The 26,780-nt window shown below is 34.5% G+C and overlaps 1 long non-coding RNA gene across 3 annotated transcripts in view; it reads left to right on the plus strand.

Moving 5' to 3' along the window:
• Positions 1-26,780, plus strand: part of LOC110344325 (uncharacterized) — a 377,838-nt gene that overhangs the window by 150,871 nt on the left and 200,187 nt on the right. For all 3 annotated transcript variants that reach the window (XR_015451649.1, XR_015451648.1, XR_015451650.1), the window contains one exon: positions 219-347. This is a non-coding gene — a long non-coding RNA (uncharacterized LOC110344325). The remainder of the gene's footprint in view (positions 1-218; positions 348-26,780) is intronic.

A 26,780-nucleotide genomic window follows, 5' to 3' on the forward strand; every position in this document is an offset into this window, starting at 1 on the left:
GCCATAGGGTGAGGCTGCCCCAGCCTTTTGGAATTCACATCTCATCACATCCTGCCCTAGGTGCTAGACAAGGAGCTATAGGATTTAATGTTTATCCTGTTGGATGTTAGTCTTGCTTTAGTCTGGTTCCTCTCTATTCCCCACTTCTTCCCTTGGCATGGGAATGTGTTCTGAGTGCCATGGTATGTTAGTATTTAACTTAAAATTTTTTTTTACAGGAGTTCACAGCTAAGAGTTTGCCTTGAGCCTCAGAAGAGACTTTGGACTTGGAGTATTCAGCACTGCTAAAACTGTTAAAATTTTAACAATTCTTAGAGGGATGGACTAAATGTATTTTGCATAATGAGGTGAGTTTTGTGGGGCAAGAATGAAATGTTATTGTTTAGATCTAAAATGTCCCCTGAAAGTCTCATATTTAGAGGTGAGTGTTTAAATGGTGACTGGCTCGTGGAGGTGCTGTACTCATCAGTGGATTAATCCATTGATGAGTTCATGGCTAAATGTACTGTTAGGAGATTTAGCTGAAGTTGGGTCACTGGAGGTGTGATCTGGAAGAGTATATTTTTATTCCTTCTTTTGCTCCTTCCTGGCTATTATTGGTTAAACAGCTTTTCTCTGCCATGCCCTTCCACCTGACTATTTCTACCATGAAGCCAGTCAACAATAAAATGAATTCCCCGAAATCATGAGCCAAAATATCTGTCTCTTCATTTAAGTTGTGGGTTTTGAGTTGTAACCCAACAATAGAAAATCTAATATATCCAGCACTAGACTACTGTTTGGAGGAATCTAGATGAACCCTCAATTAATTCCAAGGATTCTGGCAAGAGATATTGAGAGTACAGGTAGGGATAGTTTGAGAGGAAGACATGTTAATGGGGTAGAAGAAAGGTGGTCCTGGGAGAGAGTCCAGAGTCTTAAGTGTCTGTGGGCAGTGGTACCATTGACTGGTTGCTGTGTGAGAACATAGAGCCAGTATTGTGTACATGCTAATCTACATGATTGAGAACATTTTAATTTTGTCTGTGTAAGATGGCTATTTAAAATTTAAGGGAGAATTCTTGAAGACATTTCTAGTTAATTCTGTGGTTCTTCACCATAAATGGTCAGTTTATATGATTTTTTTACATGCTGTTCTATTGTCTTTTAAGGTAGAGTTGAATTAAAAAGTATAGGTTCAAGTTGCTTATATTTTTCAAGTTGTTATTATATATTATTTTAACAAAGTATTATGTTTCTATTCACAAATATTTCCATTATTTACCTACAGGCAGAATTGAATAAGATTTCTAAGTGGGGAGTTTATTCACAGCTTTCTTTAGAATTCTGAGAAGGTGTGAGAGTTGCCAGTATAAAGTGTTTTCTCATTTCTCTTAATGTCTTTTCACACTTTTTACTATGGGCTGTGATCATTCTTATAGGAAATAAATTGTTAGGAGTCATAAATCTGACAGCTCAGTATGTTGGTATTGCAAAATGGTGCCTGTTAATGGTAAATTAGGACACTTATCTTAGTGGTGTTTATAAATTTTGGTGAAGCAAGTTCAGGTAATCTGTAAAGGCTCCTTGGAGTTGACTTACATGTTAATAATTTGAGCTTTTTGCCTATATATTTATTAGGTTCAAAAGCATACAACTATAAAGGGAAAATACATGGTTTCATACCAATTATCTGTTTCTGACCTTTTAAAATTATTTCTAAAAATTCACATTCACTGAGAATGAACTCAAACATGATAGCCTAATTATTAAAAATAATCCACAAAGCTAAAGCATTACCATTATAAAAATTATGACATTTCTGGTACTTTAGTACAGTAAGCCTTTTTTTAGTAAGTTGCATGTTTTAAAAACATGATATTATTTTCCATTAGTCTTTAAAAAATCTAATTGTACAAGCTTTAGCTATTTTAGAACTACATGAAGTTATGAAAATGGTTATAATTTCATTTGGAATTTTACAGGTATTGAAGAGATTTATTGAATTCTGTACTGGGCCAGCACTTCCTCTGTGTGTGTGTGTGTGTGTGTGTGTGTGTGTGTGCGTGCGTGTGTGTTTGGCAACTTGTAGACTTTTCTTTTTTGATTTTTTAAACTAAATGTTTATTTGCATTATATAGTTCTATAATTCCTGGGTAATCTTTCATGGATGCTAGGCAAAATAAGTCCCCAGTTTCACTAAAACACAATGCTGATTTTGGTTGGTGAAATTCTTTTCTTACCAGCTTTTTCATATTTGGGTTTATGAATTTTTTTTGTATTACCATCTGTCTACTCCTTTATTTCTTTGAAACTGGTAGCATTCTTAGGTTAATGTGCAGGGAAGTAAGACATATTCCAGGAAAAGAATGTGTCGTCTAAGATGTTGAAGCCAAATGATATGGGTAAGCATGTCAAAAGTTGATCTTGTGCTAGACAGTAGCATTCAAGAAGACCTCCCTTTCCTTATTTTCAGTGTCATTCTTTCAATTTTTTTCTTAATATATCAATATGAAAATCTATATTGTAAGAAATAATGCAGAAAGATCCTAAGTACATTTTTTTCTATTTTCCCCCAGTGTACCAACTTGCAAAACTGTAGTACAGTGTCACAACTGGATATTGACCTTGCTTCAATCTACCAGTCTTATTTATATTTACCCAGTTTTGCACTTACTCATCTATCTGTGTATGTGGGTATGCTTTTGGTTCTATACAATTTTATCACATAAGTAGCTTTCTATATCTGTTGTCACAGTCAAGGTACAGAATATTTCCATCACCATAAAGATCCTTTGTCTTACCCTCTTGTAATAATACTGGCTTCTCTTCTATCCTGTACCCTCTGTTGCTAACACAGGGGAAAGATTAATCTGTCATTATTTCTGAAGTTTTATCATGTGAAAATGTCATACAAATAGAACCATATAGTATGTAATTGGCTTTTTTCACTCAATCTTTTCCTCTAGGTTGTTGTATATATTAGTAGTTCATTCCTACTTATTACTAAGTAGTATTCCATGATGTAGCTATAACATAGATCTTTTATCCATTTATCTATCGAGGAGCATAAAGGTCATTTCTAATTTGGGGCAGTTACAAGTAAAGCTACTAGGGAGATTTATGCACAGGTTTTTATATCAACATAAATTTCTCTAGAATAAATTACCAATACGATTATTGAGTTGTGTGATAATTTGACTAATTTTATAAGAAACACCCAAATTATTTTCCAGAGTAGCTGTACTACTTTTTGTTCACAGCAGCAGTTCCACTATTTGATGTTACTAATTTTTATTTTAGTCCTTTTCTTTTTGGTATTGGAGATTGAACCCAGGGATTTTTATGTTGAGCTACATCCCCAGATCTTTTTATTTTCCATATTTGAGACAGGTTCTTACCAAATTGCTAAGTTTCCCAGGCCAGAGTTCTTGGATTACAGATGTACACCACATGTGAAATGATTATCCTAATCAAGCTATCACGTCACCTCATGTACTTATCCTTTATTGTTGTGATAATGCTTAAGATGTACTACCAGTAAATGTCAGGTAAAAAGTACAATTTTATTATTTTTATTAACAACTGTAATCACCATGCTGTAAGTCAGGTCTCTAGAGCTTATTTATGTTGTAAATGAAACTTTGTATCCTTTGATCTCTCCATTTCCCCAAAGCCTGGACCTCTGATAACCACCTTGCTACTCTCTATTTCTGTGAGCTTAACATTCTTAGGTTCCACCTACAAGTGAGATCAGGCAATATTTATCTTTCTGTACCTGGCTTATTTTTTTTAGCACAGTTTCCTCTAGTTAGTTTTATCCATTTTGTCACAAATGACAAGATTTCTTTCTTTTCTTTTCATGGCTGAATAGTATATGTGTGTGTGTGTGTGTGTGTGTGTGTGTGTGTATACGTGTAACAGTTTCTTTGTTCATTTATCCATCAATGGATAGGTTTCTGTATCTTGACTGTTGTAAATAATTCTACAATGAACAAGGGTATGCACTTATCTCTTTGCAACAGAGATTTCATATCTGTTGGATATACATCCAGGAAAGGTATTGCTGGATCATAAGGAAATTCTATTTTTAATTTTAAGGGAGTTTCATACTAGTTTTCACAACAGCTATAGCAACTTACTCTTGCCACTAATATACTATATAAGGTTTCCATTTTCTTCACATTCTCACCAACATTTGTTATCATTTCTGTTTTTCTTTTTTCTTGTTGTTTTTGAGACAGGGTCTCACTGTGTAGTTCAGGCTGGCCTTGAACTCATGGTGATCCTTCTGCCCCAGCCTGCTGAGTGCTGAAATTACAGGCATGCACCACCATCCTGGCTTCATTTGACTTTTTGATGATATAGTTCAGTGGTGCCTTGGTTTATGGACTTCATTTGTTTTACGGTTTGGGGGAAGATGGCCACTTTGTGTTTGTGTGGGGAAGATGGCCTTGATTATGTTTGTCACCTGATGTGGAGTTTGTGAATGAAAGCAAAATTTTGCCAAATGTTTTTGTTTGCAAACCGAATTATTTTGCAAACATAAGCATTGGTTAACTATATTAACTATATTACTATATTACTATATAACTATATTAACTATATTACTATATTACTATAGTCATCTTAAAAAGTGATATTTTTTGTGGTTTTAATTTGCATTTCCCTTATAATTGGTGATACTGAGCACCTTTTCAAATAGCAGTTGGCTGTTTTATGTGTTTCTTTGGAAAAACATTGATTTCATGTCCTTTGTCCATTTTTATTTGGGTTCTTTATATACTAGAGAGTTATTTGAAATGTTTATATATTTTGAATACAACTCCTTATTTCATATATGGTTTGCACATGTTTTCCTTCATTCCATATATTGGTTTTCCTTTTTGTTCATTATTTTCTTTACTGTGCCAAAGCCTTTTAGTTGGATATAATACCAGTTGTCTATTTTTTTATTTTGTTGTCTGTGCTTTTGAGTTCATATCCAAAAAATAATTGCTGAGACCAGTGTCATGGTGTTTTGTCTTATGTATTCTTTTAAGAAATTTACAGTTGTAGATCTTAAGTATTTATTCAGCTTTGTTCATTTTTTGTGCTTGATATAAATTTAGGATCCAATTTTATTTTATTTTTTTTTCCAATTTTATTTTTTTACAAGTAGGTATTCATTTTTCCCAACACCAGTTATTAAGAGCACTGTATTTTCCCTATTGTATATTCATTGTATCTATTTTTATGTCAGTAACATGCTATTTTTATTACCATAGCTTTGAAATATAATTTGAAATCATAAATGTGATATTGCCAGGTTTATTCTTCTCATTCAAGATTTCTTTTGATATACATATTCTTTGGTGGTTTCAGATGAATTTTAGAATTGTTTTTCCTATTTCTGTATAAAGTGACCTTGGAACTTTGATTGAAATTGGATTAAATCTGTAGATTACTTTCAATAGTACAGACATTTTAATGATATTAATTCTTCTAGTTCATGAATATGGAGTATCTTTCCATTTATATCCATTTTCTTTAATTTCTTTCAAAAGTTTTTATGTAGTTTTCTCTGTACAAATATTTCACCTCAGTTACATTTATTCCTAAGTATTTTTCTATGATTTTGTAAATGAGATTTTTTACTTGATTTCTTTTTCTGGATATGTCATTGAAAGGCAGGTAGTTAGATACTAATAGGTCTAAGGGACAAAGGTGTCCAAGATAGCATGCTTTTCCAGTCATAGTTAGATGAAGGCCTGAACATATAATACCTTTATAATATTTAAGTCTCCGACCCATGTGACCCCATAGAGTGCGGTGACATTTTATGGGTATCCATTGTACACAGTCATTATGACACAGAGCTGTTTCCAGGACAAGGCACAGAGCACACTTGTTTGCCACAGCTCAATGATGTCATAAAGGGAAACATTCTTTAAAGAACCTCCTGCCTTGGTTTGAGACCTGATTTGGAGTAGAACTTTTTACTTTCCTAAGTTTCTTATGTGACTAAGGCCTCAAGTGAACACTGACCATGTGTAAGGATAAGGAAGACAGCTTGCAACCAGCCTAGGAGTGTGGGCCAATTCCTTGTGATGTCAGAACCTGGTTTCCTTGTGATATCCTTGTCAGTACATAAAAATGCTACTATTTTTATATGTTGACTTTGTGTCCTGTAGTTTGAATTGGTTAATACTTTTGTTCATGGAGTCTTCAGGATTTTCTCTGTATAAGACTATACCATCTGGAACTAAGGATAATTTCATTTCTCTCTTTCTGTGTTGGGTGCCTTTTATTTTGTTTTTCTTGCCTAATTATTGTGGCTAAGACTTCCAGTACTATGTTGAACAGATGTGGTGAAAGTGGGCATCTTTATTTTGTTCTTAATCTCAGAATAGCTTTTCACTGTTGAATATGTTATCTGTGGTCATGTCATATATATCCTTTAAAAGCAAGTTAGAAATTATCTTGACATAAATAAAAATGAAAGCACACATAACAAAATTTATGGGATGCAACAAAAGCAATTCTTAAGAGAGAAATTTATTTATTTATTTTTTCTTTTAGTTCTTTTATTGGTACATTTTAGGTATACAGTTCATTTACATTTATCATTGGGTGTTTGTACCTGTACATGATGTATCTTGGTTCTTATTTTTTTCCACATTACCTGTGTGCCCTTTAACCCCTCTGCCCTTCCCTATTTACATAGATTTCATTTCCATTTTTTTTTCTTTTCTCATAGTTTTTCCTTTCCCTCTTTTCCTTTCCCCCTCCCCTCCCTTCACTCCTTCGTCTTTGGACCTTTTTTCCTATTTCAAATTATCAATTATTCATTTTAATCATTTTAACCCTTGTTTACACTATCAGTTTCTCACACTAGAGAAACTATTCGGTATTTACATATGTGTGTCCTATTTATTTCACTTAAGAGTATGGCCTTGATATGCATCCATTTAGCTATAAATGACTCTAGTTTTTTGTTCTTTATGGCTGAGTAGTACTCCATTTTATAAAAAAAACCCCACATTTTCTTTATCCAGTTTCCAGTTGATGGGCATGTGGGCTGCTTCCAAGCTTTAGCTATTACAAACTGTGCCGCTATGAATATAGGTGCACATATATCACTGTGGTATGATTCTTTTAATTCTTTGGGGAAGATACCCAGTAGGGGAATAGCTGAGTCAAATGGGACCGCTAGTCCTAGTTCTTTGAGGTTATCTCCATACTGACTTCCACATTGGTTGCACCAGTCTGCACTCGCACCAACAATGGAGAAGGGTTCCTTTCTCCCCACACCCCCACCAGCATTTGTTATTGGTTGTTTTCTTGATAGCAGCCATTCTTTGTGGGGTGAGGTGGAATCTCAGTGTTGTTTTCATCTGCATCTCTCGAATCACTAGTGATGTTGAACATTTTTTCATATATTTATTTGCGCTTTTACTTCTTTGTCTGAGAAATGTCTGTTCATTTCAGATGCCCATTTTTGAATTGGGTCCTTGAATTTGGGGAGGTCTAACTTTTTTCAATTCTTTATATATTCTAGATAGTAGTCCTTTGTCTGACGTACAGCTGCTAAAAATTTTTTCCCATATTGTAGGTTGTCTGTTAGCTCGGTTGGTGGTTTCTCTTGCAGTGCAGAAGCTTTTTAATAAGATGAGATCCCAGTTGTTGATTCTTTCTGCTAGTTCCTGTGCTGCTGAGGTTTTGTTCATGAAGTCTTTTCCTATGCCAATATCTTCAAGAGTTCTCCCTATCTTCCAGCAAGTTTAGTGTTTCTGTCTTAATATTTATATCTTTAATCTACTTTGAACTTAGTTTAGTGCATGGTGATAGCTATGGGTCTAGTTTTAATCTTTGGAGGGTTGAAATCCAGTTTTTCCAACACCATTTATTAAATAGGCTATCTTTCCTCCAATGAGGGTAGTTGGTTCCTTTGTCAAAGATGAGGTGGCTGAGTATGTCTGGAGTTGTTTCTGCATCTTCTAATCTGTTCCACAGATCCTCAGGTCTGTTCCTTTGCCAGTACCATTCTAATTTTATCACAGTAGCTTTGTAGTATAGTTTCAAGTTGGAACTTGTGATACCCCCAGCCATGTCTCTGTTGCTTAGAATTACTTTAGTTATTCTAGGTCTCTTATGGTTACAAATGAATTTTTGAATTGTTTTTTCTAGTTCTGTGAAGCATATTGTTGGAATTTCAATTGACATTGTATTGAATCTATATAGTAGTTTTGGAAGTATGGCCATTTTCACTATATTGGTTCTTCCTACCCAAGATCAAGGAAGGTCTTTCCATTTTCTTGTATCCTTTTCGATCTCTTTTTTCAGAGTGCTGTTGTTTTCAGTGTAGAGGTCTTTTGCTTCTTTTTTAGATTGATTCCTAGATATTTCATTCTTTTGGATGCTATTGTAAAAGGAATTGTTTCCCTAATTTCTCTCTCAGTGAGTCTGTTATTTGTGTACAAGAAGGCTATTTTTTTTTAGTGTTGAGCTTGTATCCAGCTACTCTACTGAATCTGTCAATTAAGTCTAGCAGTCTTCTGGTGGAGTTTTTTGGGCCTTCTATGTAAAGTATCATATCATCAGCAAATAATGACAGTTTAACTTCTTCTTTTCCTATCTTTATTCCTTTTATTTCTTTCTCTTTTCTAATTGCTGTGGCTAATGTTTCCAGAACTATATTGAACAGGAGTGGTGGTAGTTGGCATCCTTGTCTTGTTCCTGATTTTAGCATGAAATTTTTCAGTTTTTGACCATTTAGTATGATGTTGGCTGTTGGCTTTTCACAGATGGCCTTAATCAGGTCAAGATAAAGACCTATTCCAATTTTCTGTAAGGTTTTTATCATGAATGGGTGTTGGATTTTGTCAAATGCCTTTTCTGCATCTATTGAGATGATCATATGGTTTTTGTCCTTGACTCTGTTAATATGGTGTATTACATTTATTGATTTATGAATGTTGAACCATCCTTGAATCCCTGGGATAAATCTGACTTGGTCAGGGTGTATGATCTTCTTAACGACCCTCTGTATTCTTTTTGCCAGTATCTTGAGGATTTTTGAATCTATGTTCATTAGGGAGATTGGTCTGTAGTTCTCTTTTTGGGTTGAGTCTTTCCCTGGTTTTGGAATCAAAGTAACACTTGCTTCCAGGAATGGATTTGGAAGTATTGTTTCCTTTTCAATTTCCTTGATGAGTTTAAAGAGTAATGGCATTAATTCTTCTTTAAATGTCTTGTAAAATTCAGCAGTGAAGCCATCTGGACCTGGGCTTTTCTTTGTTGGTAAATATTTTATTGCATTTTCAATTTCACTCACTGTAATTGAGGTGTTTAGAATTTCTATATCTTCTTCATTTAACTTTGTCAATTCGTATGTATCTAGGAATCTGTCCATTTCTTCTGTGTTTTCCATTTTATTGGAGTACAGGTTCTTGAAGTAGGTATTGATGATCCTCTGGATTTCTATTGAATCTGTTGTGACTTCATCTTTTTCATTTTTAATTGCATGTATTTGTGCCTTTTCTTTCCTTTTTTTAATAAGGTTGGGTAAAGGTTTATCGATTTTATTTATTCTTTCAAAAAACCTGCTCTTTGATTCATTGATTGTTTTGTATTGTTCTCTTAGTCTCCATTGCATTGATTTCTGCCCTGATCTTTATAATTTCATTAAGAGAGAAATTTAAAGTAATAAATACAATCAGGGAGAAAAGATAAAAATTCTAAGTAACTAATCTAACTTTAGACCCCAAAGAGCAGAAAAACATAACCTAAACCCAAATCTGGTAGAAGAAAAAAGTAAAGATTAGAACAAAACTAAATAGACTAGAGAAACAGTATAAAAGGTAAATAAAACTGAGTTACCTTATTTGTACAGATAAACTAAGTTGATAAACTTTTAGGTAGAATAACTAAAAACAGAAGACTCAAAATCAGAAATGAATGAAGAGACATTGTAACTAATATCAAAGAATACAAAGCAGTATAAAAGGCTACTATAAAGAATTAGATGCCAACAAAACAGATAATCTAGAAGAAATAGACATACGTAGAAGCATGCAATATATCAAGATTAAATCATGAAGACATACAAAATCTGAACAGATTATAATGAGTGAGGAGATTGACTCAGTTATCAAAAATTACCCATCAATGAAAAGCTCAGGACCAGATGGGATCCTGGAAGAATTTTAAGAAACGTTTTTAAAAAAGAACTAATACCATTCATTTTCAAACTCTTTCAAAATATTGAAGAGGAGGCAAACTTCCAAACTCATTTCATGAGGTCAGCATTACTTTAATACCAATTCAGACACTCAAGAAAAGTATAGTTCAATATTTCTGAAAAACAGCTTAAAATTCTCAATGAAATACTAACCAAATACAACAGCCTGTTTAAAATATAACACAGCATTTTCAAGTGGGATTTATTCCTAAGATGCAACAAGGGCTTAACATATGCAAATCACTGAGTGTGATGTACCACATTAACAGAATGAAGGAAAAAAGTTATATGACCATCCTAATAAGTTCAGAAAGCATTGAACAAAATTCAATATCCTTTCATGATAAAAAATTCTCAACAAGTTATATGTGAAGGAATCAGCTTTTTGTTTTATTGATATTCTCTCCTTTTTTTTTGGTTTTTACTTTATCAACTCTGCTCTTCATTTTTATTATTTTCTTCCTTTTGAGTGGCTTAGGTTTACTTTGTCTTTTTTTTCTAGATTTCTAAATAGAAACTTACTGATTTGAAATCTTTCCTCTTCTGTAATATGTACATTTAGTGCTATAAATTTCTCCTTCATCACTCTTTACCTGTATACCACATGTTCTGTTTTAATTTTAATTTAGTTGATGTGTTAAAATTTATCTTTGATACTTTCTATTTAGCTCAAGAATTATTAAGTATGTTATTTGTATTCCAAATATTTGGAGATTTTCCTAATGTTTTTCTATCATTGATTTCTAGTTTGATTTTATTATGGTCAGAAAACAGTTTATATGAAGTCAATATTTTTAAATTTGTTTATGTTTATTTTATGGCTGAGAATATGGTCTATCTTGGTGAATATCTCGTGACTACTTGAAAAAGTGTATTTACATACAGAAGTTTTGTGAAGTAGTGTTCTCTATCAATTAGATTTTATTGTTTAGTTCTGTGACTCAGTTCCTATATCCTTGCTGATTTTTTACCTATGCTATCATTTTCTGAGAATGAGAAATTAATTAAATTACCATCTAAAAGTTTGGATTTGCCTTTTTTCTGCTTGTATCAGTATTAATTTTCATCATGTATTTTGAAGCTTTGCTATTTAGGGCATACACACTTGAATCATAATTTCTGGTGGATTGATACTTTTTTCATAATGTAATGTTCCTCTTTGTGTCTAAAATAATTTTATTTGAAGTCTACATCATCTGCATTAATATATTAACTTCTAAATTTTTGATTAAGGTTTCCATGATATATCTTTTTATTTTTTTACTTAAAACGTATTTATATCTTTGTATTTAAAGTGCATTTTACAAACAAAAAATTATTCAGTCATGTAAAAATGTTAATGTCATACTATGTCTTTCAATTGATATATTTAGACCATTTATATATATATATATATATTTTCTTTTTAATTTAAATTATTTTATTGGTACACTTTAGGTATACAACACAATTACATTTCTCATTGGGAACTTGTACCTTTACATGATGCATCCTGGTTCTTATTTTTTCCCCATTCCTAGCCCTCCCTTCATCCCCTCCACCCTTCCCTATTTTCAAAGACTTAATTTCCATTTTTTCCATTTCTCATCATTTTTCCTTTCCCTTCTTTCCTTTCCCCTGCCCCTCCCACTACCCCTACCCCTTTGGACCTTTTCTTCCTATTTTACATTATTGATTATTCATTCTAATCATTGGTACATTTTAGCTTTACAATATAATGACATTCATCATTGGAAATTTGCACCTTTACATAGTCTCTCTTGGTTCTTATTTTTCACCCTTGCCCAGCCCTCCCTTCAACCCCTCCATTCCTCCCTATTTACAAAGATTTTGTTCCTATTTTTCCATTTTCTCATATTAATCCCATTGCCTTCTATCCTTTCCCCTACCCCTCCCACTTCCTTCCCCTTTGCCCCTTTTCTTCCTATTTCACATTATCAATTATACGTTTTAGTCCTTATTTATGCTTTCAGTTTCTCACACCAGAGAAACTATTCAGTATTTATACATGTGTTAGACCATTCATATTTAATGCTGCAATTTAGTCATTAGAACTTGAAGTTGACATTATATATGTATTGGTAGTTTTTCCTGATTCTTCTTCTTTTTCTTTTCTTAATTTCCTGTGGGATATGTGTGCAATGCTTAAAAGTTTATCTTGTTTTATATGTAGTGTTTTGATATCTATCTTTCTATCTGTCTGTCTGTCTGTCTATCTATCTAATACCTTTGTTCACAAACACTTCTGTTTGCAAACAATTTGATTTGCAAAGAAAAGCATTCAGCAAAAATTTGCTTCAGTTTGCAAATTCTGCATTGGGTGACAAACACAACCATGGCTATCTTTCCCACACAAACACAAATGCAGCCATCTTCTCCAAATTCATGAAACAAATTAAGTTTATATACTGAGGTACCACCGTTTGTGTGATATATATATATATATAAATATATATATATGCATAATTTTAAGTACAATTATTTTAAGTCCTTCATCTAAAACACATTGAGCCCCACATCAAATGATGTTATAATTTTTATTTCAACTATTAAGTGACTTAGGAAACCAATGAACAGAAAAATAGTTTATTGTCCAATTAATTATCCCTTCATGCTTAAATGATATTTTCATCAGAGAAGAAATTCAGTTGATTTATAATTCTTACCCAGTACTTGGAAAATGTGTTGCTCTCTTCTATGGTTTTATAAGAGAAATTTGAGTCCTTAAAATCTGTATTTCCTCATTTCTCTCCAGCTGCTTTCAAAGTTTTTCATTGAATTTGTTCTCAGGATTTAATTATTTGTCTCAGCATAGATTTTATCATATTTACTCTACCTGGCATTCGGTCATCATCTTCAATCTGTAGGTTGATTTGTTTGACAGATTTTGGGAGCTTTCAACCATGTTTGAATGAATTTTTAGCCCTCTCTTTTTCTTCTTTCTCTGGAATTGTGATGATATGGCTATTAGTTCTTTTTTTTTTTTTTTTTTTTTTTGTCCCAGGGGTCTCTGAGGCTCTGCTTGTTTATTTTTCCAATCTATTTAATTTTAATTCTTCAAATTGGGTAAATTCTATTGATCTGCCTTCAAGTCTATTATTTCTTTCTTCTCCCATCTGCTCTTGAACCTTAGTGAGATTTTATTTTTAAATTCTATAATTTTTGTTTGACTTTTATTGTTAACTTGAATTTATTTACTGAGGTTTTTTGATTTTTATTTGTTTCAAGACAATTTGACACTGCCTATTGAAATAGGGAGCTGAATATCAAATAAATAGCTCATTTTTAGACAGCTTTGGTCAGTTTCATTGAGGCTGGGTGAGAGTACACACTCAGCTGATTCTCTCTGTACTGTTGTAGCATGGGAATTGGGCCACTTTCTGTTTCTGCCATGATGGAATGTGGAAGGTCAGCTCCTTGGTTTTCTTTGTTTACACTACCCAGCACACACAGTGGGAAATCAGAGTTCCCTGCAGTCTGTCATTTGATGAAAGTTTAGCACTCTGCTCATTTCTATCAGTGCCTCTGGAATGGGGAATCAGAGCACTACTGGTTGCTTCTATGGGGGAGGAAGGTGGAGTAAAGAATTATCTCTCTAGTTGACTCATCTGATTGGTTTGTCTCAGTGTGCAGTGGGACAGGGAGTAGTGTGTAGTATTTGACTAGAGAAGAAGAGTTATTCCCCAAAAGATTTTCTATTGTTAAGCCACCATTCTCCTAGTCCTCTGTTTAAGGAGGAGCAAGCTTTCCCTACAGTGTTTTTTCTTTTTTAACCTATGCTTTTTGGTAGATGAAATTGGAGACTTCTGAAATTTTCTTTTAGGGACAAATGAAAAATAATAATAATTTAAAAAACAGGGGATATCCTACTATGTCATTCCTTAAGACCTAATGTTTCTAGGCAATGCACCTTTTTTTCTTACTTCAGAGTTTTCTGTTTTGTCCACTGGGGAAGAATTCGCCTACTATATCTTTGCCACAATATCATTTATTGAAAAATAATTTCCCCCAATAGAAACATGCTTATAGTTATAGCTTGTATCTAAATGTCCCCCTAAAGCCTCATGCAGTCATAGGTGGGGCTTTTTAGAGGTGGATCTAGAGTGTGTGGTTATTAAATTAGTCCACTGATTGGTTTAGCATAGTTCTGCTGGGACCAAGGATGTGATACTTGGATTAATTCATGGGACAATTCTAGGATTAAGGGCTCTAGGATTAAGAGTGGATAAGCCTGGATAAGGGACAGAAAGTGTCTTGTTGCTTGTCACTGGTTTGCTTGCTTTTGCTGTCTTGTACCTGCCATGAACTGTTTCTCCTCTGTGATGCCTGTCTGCCATGCCACCCTGCCTTGGAGCCAGCTGATTAGAACCAAAACGTCTACAAACCTGTGAGCTAAATAAATTTTTCCTCCTTAACTTTGGGTGTTGGGTATTTTGTCTCAGAAATGAGAAAAAGTAACTAAGGCGGAATTTGGTACCACAGAAGTGGGGTCATTGCTGTGACTATACCTGACCATGTGGTTCAGGACCCTTTGAAACTGGCTTGTGGAAAGAGTTAGGAAAGGTTTGGAGATGCCAGCTGAAAAAGAAGCCCTGGAGCTTTAGGCTGTACTTGATGGGAGATTCTGGTCAGAGCTGAGAAGACCAGGATGCTGACAGGAATCATGCTGGTAAAAACCAGGCTCGAGGTTTCTGCTGGGAAGAAGGATTGCACTGGCTGTTGGACTCCAGATGATGTGTGTTACGTCTTGGTAGAAAGTGTGTCTGGATTTTGGTCATGTCCAGAGACTGCCTGAGCCTGAGATTAAGAATGATGGACTAATTAAACTTACAGAAGAAATTTCAAGGCAGTCTAATGTTGAAGCAGTGGCATGGCTACTATTGCAGGCCTTTAGCCAGATGTTTTAGCAAATAACCCAGCAAAATGATTCAAAACACTGTGAATTTGGTCAGAAAGGAAGCTTTAGTAAAGTTGTGGTCTGCAAAGATGCAACAGAGGAGAAATTGGCTGCCAAAAGGTCTAGTAAAAAAATGCCAAGAATTTCAGAAGAAGACAACATAAAACACGGCCAGGAAATCTCAAGAACCAGCAGGACTTCAGCTTTTGCAGCCTCAGAGTTATAAAGGTGAAAGACTTTGCTTTGAGAAAAGAGCCCCAGAGCACCAGGTTCCAGAACAGTGGCAGCCTAGAGAATTTGTTCCTCAAGATTGGGTTCAGAGTGTTCAGTAATCTAGGCACTTAACCCCTACAGCCAAGAGACAAGTAAGCTTGGCTACTATTTCAACTGGTGGCAGACCCTGGTGTGATCCATGTGGTGCTGGTTTTAGGTGCATGCTGAATGCAAGAGTTGTGGGGGAAGTAAAGTTTCCATCCAGATTTCAGAAGAAGGTCTGAGAGACCAGGCAGTGTGTCTCTGAGAGGGCAGTGTGTGAAGCTGTGAGTGTGAAGCCAAAGGTGCAATGGAGACCCTAGAAGTTTAGAGAAACCAGGAATGTGGACATTCTGAGGAAAACTCCAAGGGGGTTGTACACAGCTGGCCCAAGAGAGAAGCCATGTGAGTTACTGCTATCAGAAATGCAATAGGGGCAAAGCCACCCAAGCCCTTTGGATTTCATATCTTGCTACAGTTTTCACATCTTGCCAGGGGTGGAATGTTGGAATTTTGTAGCTTGTATCTAGATGTCCCCACAAAGCCTCATGCAGTCATCAGTGGGGCTTTTCAGAGGTGGCTGGATCTAATATTTCTTGACACTGGGATTGATTCATAGTGCAATACTAAGATTAAGGGTGATTACTAAATGAATCTGCTGATTGGTTTGGCACCCACCCTATGCTGCATAACCTAGATAGAATATAAAAGGGGCAGGAAGAAGCTGCTATTGTTGCTTGTCTCTTGTGGTTTGCCTTGCTGCCTTCTGCCTGATATGAACTATTTCTCCTCTGTGATGCCCATCTACCATGCCACCCTACCATGGAGCCAGCCAGCTATGAACTGAAACCTCTACAAGCTGAGCCAAAATAAACCTTTCCTCCTTTAACTTTGGGTGTTGGGTATTTTGTCTCAGCAACAAGACAATTAACTGAGATGCTTATTTAGAGATTTGGAGAATACAGAAAAATATATAAAGAAAAAACCATTCTTTATTTGATTACCCAGAAATAACTTCTCTTAAAATATTATTTCTCTTCCTCTCCTTCATTTTTCCCTGCACAGTCTATCATACATATACACATACACATATATTCTTCTATTAGCATAATTAGAGAATATAATTATTGGATTGCATACAGTTGATCTGGAGTTCTTGAATTAGTCCATTTTCTCAGAATTATTTTATTTATGAATCATTCATTCAACAGATTGTGTTTTGAGTACAACTTTGTGCCAGGCATTATGGTAGCTGGCAATACAAGCAAAACAAGGAATGCCCTGCTGCCCTGGAGTTTACACTCTAATGTATGTAGGATTGGGGAATGGAAAAGAGGTAATACATTAGTAATGAAAACAGATAATTTGCCACTTCATGAAAAGTGCTGTGGAAATTATTGATTAGACTTTAATTCCCTCATTATATAGCATACTTGTTGGTATGAGTAAATAAATAATGCCTGAAAACAACCAGTGTTGTAATAATGTAGAGCAACTAGAATTTACATGATTATGTAGTGAGAGTGTAACTTACAAGTACTTTGGGCAGCCTTTGGCACTGCCTACTGAATTAAAAATGAATATTCTATGACCCAACAATTCCATTTATAGGTATATACTTAAAAGAAATGAGTACTGATATCTACCATACTAATGGACACGTGAAAAAAATCTTTATAATAATATTGTATGTAATGCCCCAAGCTAGAAACAACTGAAATAATGGAAATGCTAAGTTGTGGGATATTCATATGGAGCTATGCTACAGAGCAACAAAAAATATGTAAACTGCTGTTGCATGCTCCTCAAAGGCCTAATAAAGAATGAAAGAATGCTAACATTAAAAGGTATGCACTATATAAAGCCATTTATATGAAGTTCAAGAATAAGTAAAACTAACTAGCCCTGGAGGACAGAGAAGTTGTTATTCCTGCTGGAGCATAGTATTGACTGGCAATAGGTGTGAAGGAAACTTGTAGGTGCTAGAAATTTCCTAGGGCATAAGGTGTGTCAAGGAACAAGCACACAAATCTATACATTTAACATTTGGGCATTTTATTACATATGGGTTAGAGTTCAGTAAAAAAGTAAATTAAAAATTTGTGTGTGTGTGTGTGTGTGCAATACTGGGGATTGAACCCAGGGTCTTTATACTGAGCTACATTCTCAGACTTTTTCAATTTTTTTTTGACAGGACTTGTTAAGTTGCTAAATTAACATAGGCCAGGCTCAAACCTGTGATCCTCCTGCCCTAGCCTCTCAGATGGTTGGAGTTACAGGGTGCACCAATACACCCAGATAAAATTTTCATTCATCTTAAATTTTATTTGGTGGCTGTCAAATTTGACACACTGATCTGTTGATTTTGGGTTGGTGCAGTATCATTTTGAGACTGATGAGAGATTTATAATATGTTTTATAAGCTCAAAATATACTCCTAATTTCTTTTTCAATCCCCCCCCTTTTTTTTTGTTTTCTCAAGTGCACATCTCTCCAGTTCCTTCAGATAAAATTGCTCTTTCTTTTATCTTTAATCCAACTGTAGATGAAGAGTGCATTCTACATATGCCCAGGAAGAGCACCACCACTCAGGTCCTCAACATTCATACTCTTGCACTCACATCAGCTTCAGGACCACCTGGATTACTCATTGTGCCACTTAACTCTTTTTATGCCAGTTACTCCATGAAGTCCTGGATTCCTGGATTATTCTTAATTCTCAGGATTCTCATTCTCATACATGGGAGTATGGGGAGTGATGCACCCACTTCCAGGACTCATCAACATCTGACACCACTTTGGTTTTTGATTTATCTATTCTTTTGCAGGAGTTTGTGTTACTTTCATTCACTTCTGTATCATTCAGCAGGCAACATGCTGAATGGAGTATTCTTGGTTATAGTAATAGAATCAAGACTTCCTGCATCTTTGCATGAAGAAATGTCTCCTAGGATCTTAAACAAATGTTAATTTTGGGTAAGGGTGAGGAGTGTCTGGAAATGAATACATCTGTATTTCCTGAATAGACGTTTCCTTGACACAGAGTAGCCTGACAGATGTGTTGTTTCTTGAAACAGCCCAACTTTGATCTACCCCCTGCAAGCTAGGTACTCTTCCTATGGGAAATTCTCTAGAGAAGTGACCATTGCAGGCAGCTTTCCCAAAGTTCGCAGCTGGCACTTGAGATCTATCCCTTTTCTTTGTGAAATTTTCATGGTACAGCTGAGATTGTTCACAGAATTCTACCCAACATTATCTCACTACATTTTAAGGTTTGCTCAGTGCTATAAATTACATTTTAGAGATTTATAATCTCATTATATGGCAGTTTGGTTGTGGTTGTTGAATGATAATTCTGTTGTTGATGATATTTCTGATCACTTTTATGTGTGTGTAACTCTTCAGTTTGTGCCAGAAAAAGCTTTCAGTGAATTGAAGGAGCAGTGGGTTTATATTTCTACAAACAAAAAATATCTCTTACTGTAATAAGATGGTAAGAGAATGAGGATAGCAATAAAATCAGCATGTGGATAGAAATGAGGCATTTATATCCAACAGACTGGGTTCAAATACCAGCCCTACCACTCAATAGTCATATAGCTATTAATCAGATAATCTTTCTTAGCTCAGTTCCTGCCTCTGTAATATGAAAATAATATTTGAAGTATTATATTACATAAGAATTGATGAGATTAAAATTTTTAGAATGGAGCCTGTCCCAAATTAGGTACTCAACAAATATTAATTTCATTCCTACCCTATATTTGTCATAATAAAATGAAGGGCTCTCTTCTTGCCAAAAACATTTACCTCCTGTGTCCATTTTGTAATTTGACATTGTTCACCATAATACATAGTGGGACATGGGAAATCTGGCATAGATAATAGTGGAAATTCAAATATTTCTGAGAGAACACACAAAGGGAATAGAGCAAGTAAACTAATTGCAGGCACATGTTCCTGTAAAAATGTATGCTTGGCTTTCAAAGGGAACCAAAATAGACTATCTGTAATTCCATTTTAGATTTTTATTACATGTAGGAATTTATCTCAGCACTCTATGTCTGCTGATTATATGTCATCCATTCACTTTTCACTATCAGATTTCAAACACTCCAAAAATAAGAATTATATAATACCAATAGTTTCACATTTCCCACAGCATGCAGAGTACCCATTGGATATTTTATAGGCATAGTAACATTTCTGGATTATTGCATCTTTTGTAGTTCATGAGGACTACAGTGCTTGCTAGGAACATGGAAAAGAAAGAAAAACTACCCTGTTGGATAAAAACCAGTACAACCACATATAATTCTTTATTAGAATCAGGATTGTTCCTAGAAACCATTGCCTGATTGAAAACTAAGCTGCTAAAAGTTTCCAATAAATTTTTGAGTCATGCATCAGTTTTTACTTTGAACTCATGATTATATCACCAATATGATTATATTAGGATTATTATTTTTAATGTTTTTTGTTTACTTATTTATTTTAGAGCCAGGGTCTTGCTGTATAGTTTATGCTGACCTTGAACTCACTATGCAGCACAAGCTAGCCTCAAACTCATGACAATCCTCCTGCCTCAGGCCCCTGAGTGCTGGGATTACAGGTGTGCACCACCATGCATGACAACAATGTTTTGTTTTGTGTTTTTTTGAAATAGTGTCTTTCTGTGTAGTTCAGGCTGGCCTTGAACTCACTGTGTATCCCAGGTTTATCTGGAACCTATTGTGATCCTCTTGTCTCAGCCTCCTGAATGCTAGGATTACTGTGCCCCATGCTTGGCTGGTACACAAGGATTATTCCTGAAACATAGCAGGCTTTGGAATAGTCTTATGTTCAAGAAACTTAGTTAAGGATGATGTCTATATTGTGAATGAACATGGCTATTCCTTACTCCCTTTTTACTCTTTGATATGTATCTAGAGATGAGAGATCCTAGTAGGGTTCATAGAGTCTCTTTCATTAGTGATTGTTTGCTCCAGTTGTATCTAATCATTCAGCTTTCCTTTGGTGCCTTTACCTAATGAATAGAAATTCCATGATACTCAACTGGTCATGAAGCACTTCTAGAGTCCCTTTATGAACTCAGAAGGAGGATTTTAGTTGTCTGCTAACATGTGAGCATAATTATCGTCAACAATTTTTAAGTAAAAAAAGTACAATCTTAACATTAATGCCCAAGAAAGAGAAGCTCTAACTCCTCCTTAAAAGCAGGATTTCAGATTTTGTATAATACTATTCCCCTCCTCTAATTCTTCCTCTGTTATTTCTGGGGAAGTCCTAGTGCTACTAAAGTACGGCTGATATCATACTTCATGGAGAGGCTGCATACTTTCTCCCTAAAATCAGAACAAGGATATCAATTTCTAGCACTGCCATTCAGCATTGTTCTAGATAATCCAGAGAATGGAATATGAAATAAAATGTGTCCATACTAGAAAGAAACAAGTAAATGTGTCTTTATTTGGAGAGGGTTTGATTATGTATGTAGAAAGTCCAATCAAATGTTCAAAAAAATTTCTAGAAATAAACAGAAGTCAGCAAGATTGTAGGCTATGAGAACAAAATACAGAAATCAAGTATATTTATACATATTAGTGATCTATGAATTTATAAATTAAAATCTTAAAATTAAGATCTTTTTCGTGAAAATATACCATTGAGAGAGTGTAAACGTAACCCAGAGTCAGAGAATATGTGTACCATACACACATGTAATTAGAGATATATCCATGACATATAAAGAGCTTGTATATGTTGGCAAGGAAAAGACAAGACCCAATTAAAACATAGGTAAAAACAACAAGAAAAAAATTAAGCTGACCCTTCCAATGGCCAAGAAACATATGAAAAGATGTTTACCTGGATTTGTCATCAGGGACTTACAAAGTAAAATTGCTGTCTTGTATTACTATTGTGCAACCACCAGAAAATCCAAGATGAAAAAGATGGTAAATATTAAGAATTAACAAAATGGCAAAAATTGATACTTTCATATTCTGCTGCTGGAAGTATAAATAGAAATATGTTTGAAAAAAATGAAATTGCGCATATTTTATGGCTCAGCAATTGTACTTCAAATCATACAGCCAACAGAGATGACTGCTTTTGTCTGACAAAAGACATGCACATAATTGTTTATACCTGTACTATTCTAAGAGCCAAAACGTGAAAAGTACCCAAATATATTCTCACATATGAAGACTAAGCCAGCAATAGGAATGAAATACATTGCACACAGGAGTATAGATGAATCTCATAAGAAAAATGTTGAGGAAAATAGGCCACAACAAAATTATGCTTGGGTATTTTTTAATGTAAAGTTAAAATATAGATTGTTAGAAGTCAGGATCAAATTATTCTTGGGAAAGCTACTATGATCTGACCAATTCAAGTAGAGTTTAGTTCAATTTGAAAAAAATTCAGTCAGTTCTAAAACTATTTATATGTTATATATATATATATATATATGTACTCTATTTGACAGAAAGCCTAAAAAAGGAGACAGAGTAAATACATTTCCAGACAGACTAAAACTCAAGACAATTTATTCCCAGTAGACCCAAAGTGAAAGAAATCTTTAGGTGCATTTTTCATGTGGAAGAAAAAGAAAATGATTCATGATGGAAACATAGAAATGCAGGAGGGAATGAGATTTAATAGTATAAGATGTAATGATAGGAAAAAAGTTATTATTTATATGTGGCATAATTGAAAATTAACAGGCAAATTTAAAAGTAAGTTTAGTAAATCATTCAATATATGATCAATATACAAAGATCAATTTTATTTAGATTTGCAACAAATATTAAAAAATAAAATTTGTAATAATAAAACAAGATTGTATCAATAATGTCAGATATCAAGCAGTGAATCTATCAAAATATTTGTAGCATCTGTGAAAAGCAGGGCATTATGTTGAGAACAATTAAAGAAGTACACACATGGAAGATTGTAGATTGGTATGTTTCATATTGTAATGATGTTAACCTTCCTCATTGATATTTATAGTGATTCAACCAAATCAGAATCCTAGTGAGTTAATTGAAATGAGAATCCTAGTGTGTTAATTTATTTTTGGAAAGTGATAAATTGATTCTTAAATTTATATGGAGATGCAAAGGGCCAAGAATAATGAAGCAATCTTGAAGAAGTTGAACAAAGCTGAACAATTATACTATCAAGACAGTATAGTATTCATGCATGGATTGGGAAATAAACCACCAGCATAGAAGTTCAGAAAAAGATCTGGACTTGCATGATCAGTTGATATATGATAAAGGTGCAGGGCTCTATGGTAAGGATTATTTATTAATAAATTTTATTGGGTTAATTGAAAAGACATAAGAAAAAATATTGTGTTCTGCTCCTCACACAAAACTGAAAATCAGCAGGGCTGGGATTGTAGCTCAGTGGTGCTGTGCCTGCCTGGCAAGGGCAAGGTCCTGAGTTCAATTCCTGGTACTGCAAAAAAACCCACACACAACCCCCCCAAAACCTGAACATCCATTTCAATTGAGTCATAAATGTAAATATAAAAGATAACAATAAACTGTCTAAAAGAATATGATTTATTTTCATGACCTTTATTTCTTACAATCAGCGATGAATACAATGAAAAATTGACAATTGGATTTTAATAAAATATTAATATCTAAGTATAAAACATACCACAAGGAGAATTGACCAAAAGGCTTCAAACTAGGAGAAAGTATTTGGGGTAATATATCCAACAAAGGACTTATTTGACAACATAACAGTCATAGAGTTGGACAAGAAAAATACAATCATTCTGAAGGAAAACTGGACAAAAGATGTAAACAGGCACACATATATTGCTGTGGTATGATTCTTTTAATTCTTTTGGGAAGATCCCCAGCAGGGGAATAGCTGCGCCAAATGGGACCTCTAGTCGTAGTCTTTTGAGGTATCTTCATACTGATTTCCACTGTGGTTGCACCAGTCTGCACTCCCACCAACAATGGAGAAGGGTTCCTTTCTCCCCACACCCCTACCAGCATTTGTTATTGTTTGATTTCTTGATAGCAGCCACTTTTTCTGGGGTGAGGTGGGATCTCAGTGTTGTTTTCGTCTGTATTTCTTGAATGACCAGTGATGTTGAACATTTTTTCATATATTTATTTGGTGCTTTTAATTCTTTGTCTGACAAATGTCTGTTCATTTCAGATAAAAGAATTTAAGAAAAAAAAGATATAAACAGGGACTTCTCAAAAGAGGATGTGTAAACAGCCAAACAAAAAAAAAAGATGCTTAACTTCATTAGTTTGGCAAATTTGAGTTAAAAGTCACTCCAATACCCATGGAAAAGACTAAAATTAAAAGATGTTAATTCTAAGGATTAGGAAAGAGGTAAAAAACGTGAGCTGTCATACACTCAGATGATTGTAAATTGATTCAGCTACTTAGGAAAACTCAGACTATGAAAACTGAACATATATAGATGCAAAGACCCCTAAATTTTATTACTGTCTTTATACTCAGCAACAAATTATACACATTGTTAGCAAATATACATGTAAGAATTTTCATCCATCATCTACTCATAATTTCTTCAAATCGGAAAACTAAATTATCCATTCTACTAGAATGGACAAAGTAACTTTTGTTACTTGAAACAATCTAGATGATATACTTGATGTTGAAAGAAAGGTAAACACAAAGCAATATATACTATATTGTTTTAATTTTATAAAATTTAAAAATTAACAACTAATCTGAAGTATGAAAAGTAGAGTAATTGTTGATCGTAGAAAAGATAAGTACAGCTTTCAGGAAGGGAAATTCTGGTAATAGTTTATTTCTATATTTGAAGAATATAACCTGTAAGTATTGCTTTGTATAAATTCACAAAGCTGAATATTCATTATTTGATTTGTTTACTAGATTTATGTTCTGATTCAGTTGGAAAAATCTTTAAAAAACATTTTTGATTAGCATGTATTAATTGTACATGCTAATGGGGTTCATTGTGATATTTTAACACTTACATACAGTGTGCACTGATCAACAACAACCACAAAATCTTTGAAATAGTGAGGGACACTGGTATTTTATTTCTCTTTAATGGGTTGTGAATGCTTCAAATTTGGGGTCTATTTTTCTCTTTTCTCCTTTTCCTTCTTCATTGTCCTTGTTGTCTTCTTCCTGGGGATGAAACCTAGGGGCTGGCTATGCTTGGGAACTTGAAATGTTCTGTTTACACAGTAGATGTCAAATAAGGCTGTTTCCATGACTGATTGATTCACTGAATCAATGAATGAATGAAGCAGTCTTTTTAGAAAAGTGTTTTTATTTTATATATTTTAATATGTTTGTCAATTAGAGACTGAGCTATATGTTGAAGGGTAAATAGGTTAGTGATAGGAAGCAGTAAGAATTTGGTATTCTTATGCTAATGACATAGAAAAAATAAAAACAAGTAATTTATTACCTCATTAATTAACATTTAATTAAAATGTTTTGATCAATTCTTTTTGTTCATAATTTAAAGAGATGTTATTTTATTATATCTTGTGTTCATATTTTGAGATACCATAGTTAATATTTTTATTTGTTCAGGTGAAAATTGTCTATATTTTTGTTAAAACTCTTTGGGTAGATTAAATGATTTATAAAGTTATTGATGGTCTTGTGTAGGGGTTTGTAATGATGAGCCAATTTATTATCAAGAGGTGAAATTAGGTGAAGCCTTTACTCTTCATATTGAACTGCCCTATTGTGTCCATTTATCTCTTACTGGCCCCTGAACCTGCAGAAATATGATAAAATGTTTTTTTTTCCTAGGTATACAATATGTTTACATTTATCATTGGGTGCTTGTACCTGTACATGATGTATCTTGGTTTTCATTTTTTTCTCCCATTACCTGTCCATCCCTCACCCCCTCCATCCTTCCCTATTTACATAGACTACGGATAATCTTTTTTCTGAACCATCTCCTTTGCCTCTTGCTTCACTTCGATAAGGTGAATGGACTTATTATAGTTGTCAAATTCAGTAAAACTGTCTAATCTGAGATACAATACGGAAGTATATTCAGAACACAACTAATACAGCCTGCTTGTTAACATCACTAGCTGCATGACTTCTTTATCATATTTTAAAAATGAACCGTTGTAATTGAGAAAACATAAAAACTTCGGTCCACCGTGAGCATTGCTTTAAATTTCTAATATCTGAAGCCTAAATTTGTGTTTTTTACTGTGGTTCTTATAAAACCGTTAGAAGTTTCAGATAATCAAAACAATAGTACTATACCAGCAAAGCTCTCCATTGGAAATGAAGAGAAATAAGGACATTTCTAGAGGACTAGAAGCTGAAAGACTGTACCTCCATTGGATTGTCTTATAAGAAAGGTTAAAGGAAGTTTTTCAAAGTGAAAGAGACATTGATGAATAAGAAGACAACATTGAATGCTGTAAAATTATTGGTAAGAATAATTATACAGACAAATTTAGAATATTCTCATGTGATAAACATGGAATATAAACCATTCATATCATTTGTATGAAGACCAAAAAAACCCAACTAACTTCCTGCTGGAACCGGGTCCCGCGGAAGCCAGCAGCCTGCAGCCTGCTGCACTACATCACGCGGATGCCACGCCGCATCTGAATACACACAGCAGAGGCGCCAGGGGGAACATGGTTATGAGCCCCAGAAGATAGAGGAGAAGTGAACAACAGAGAGGGCCTTTCTGATGCTCCTCAGTGAAAATTGAAGCCCACTGGAAAAGTGAAGAAAAACTCTTCAGTAAAAGCACACTGGACCATTGTGGTTGGTAAGTTGGTGGGATCAACACCTCCCATAGAAACCCAGACTGGCATAGTGGGGAGGACAGCTGGAACCTGCAGTAGAACCTTGCAGAGGTTTAATCCTGCAGGAGGTCAGGGACTTCAACTTGGACCTTGCAGCCAGAAATCAGCCTGAATCTCAGTAGACTTCAGCTGGCCTTGCTGAGACTAATTGATTTAGACTCACACACTGCTGCCCACATTGCCTAACAGGACAGAAGAAACATACCATGAGGAGGGAGACCTTTGTTTGATTGTTTGTTTGTATGTATACATATATATTTTTTTTTTTCAGTTTTCTTTTCTTTTTCTCTCTCTCTATCCCTTCTGGCTCTATATTTCTCTCCCTCTTTTTTCCTGTTTCTGTCCCATTCTGATTTTTTTCTCTCTCTCTCTGACCTCATGACTGTCACTTTTATAGAAAGATGAGTACAATTTCTAGCTTCCCTATTGTTGTCACTTTGTTCTGTACTTGATTCTGTTCTTCTGCTCTGTCTTCTCCTCCTGTCTTCAACAGATCCCCACAATTTGCACAATCTTCCCATGTCTCTAGCCTCACCTCTAACCTTTCCCTCTCCCTCTATCTCTCTACCCCTCCCTCCCCAACCCC

Source organism: Heterocephalus glaber, unplaced genomic scaffold (genome assembly GCF_053883595.1).
Source record: "Heterocephalus glaber isolate CG9 unplaced genomic scaffold, H.glaber_assembly_v1.0 deba00001429, whole genome shotgun sequence".
Taxonomy (NCBI): Eukaryota; Metazoa; Chordata; class Mammalia; order Rodentia; family Bathyergidae; genus Heterocephalus; species Heterocephalus glaber.